Source organism: Triticum dicoccoides, chromosome 5A (assembly GCF_002162155.2).
Source record: "Triticum dicoccoides isolate Atlit2015 ecotype Zavitan chromosome 5A, WEW_v2.0, whole genome shotgun sequence".
NCBI classification, from domain to species: Eukaryota; Viridiplantae; Streptophyta; class Magnoliopsida; order Poales; family Poaceae; genus Triticum; species Triticum dicoccoides.
Genome location: NC_041388.1, coordinates 709,668,288 through 709,669,363, shown reverse-complemented (window position 1 = coordinate 709,669,363; position 1,076 = coordinate 709,668,288).

Sequence of the window (1,076 nt, the reverse complement as noted above, 5' to 3'; positions counted from 1 at the left end):
TGACTCCTACACCAATTAGTGAGGAAGCTAATGATGATGATCATGTAACTTCAGATCAAGTTACTACTGAAACTCGTAGGTCAACTAGAGTGAGATCCGCACCAGAGTGGTGCGGTAATCCTGTTCTGGAGGTCATGTTGCTTGACCATGACAAACCTACGAACTATGAGGAAGCGATGATGAGCCTAGATTCCGCAAAATGGCTTGAGGCCATGAAATCTGAGATGGGATCCATGTATGAGAACAAAGTGTGGACTTTGGTTGACCTGCCCGATGATCGGCAAGCCATCGAGAATAAATGGATCTTCAAGAAGAAGATTGACGCTGACGGTAATGTTATTGTCTACAAAGCTCGACTTGTTACGAAAGGTTTTCGACAAGTCCAAGGGGTTGACTACGATGAGACTTTATCACCCTTAGCGATGCTTAAGTCTGTCCGAATCATGTTAGCAATTGCCGCATTTTATGATTATGAAATTTGGCAAATGGATGTCAAAACTGCATTCCTGAATGAATTTCTGGAAGAAGAGTTGTATATGATGCAACTAGAAAGTTTTGTCGATCCAAAGGGTGCTAACAAAGTGTGCAAGCTCCAGCGATCCATTTATGGACTGGTGCAAGCCTCTCGGAGTTGGAATAAACGTTTTGATAGTGTGATCAAAGCATATGGTTTTATACAGACTTTTGGAGAAGCCTGTATTTACAAGAAAGTGACTGGGAGCTCTGTAGCATTTCTAGTATTATATGTGGATGACATATTGTTGATTTGGAAATGATATAGAATTTTTGGATAGCATAAAAGGATACTTGAATAAGAGTTTTTCAATGAAAGACCTCGGTGAAGCTGCTTACATATTGGGCATCAAGATCTATAGAGATAGATCAATACGCTTAATTGGACTTTCACAAAACACATACCTTGATAAAGTTTTGAAAAAGTTCAAAATGGAACAGTCAAAGAAAGAGTTTTTGCCTATGTTGCAAGATGTGAAATTGAGTAAGACTCAAAGCCCGACCACGGCAGAAGATAGAAAGAGAATGAAAGTCATTCCCTATGCCTCAGCCATAGGTTCTAT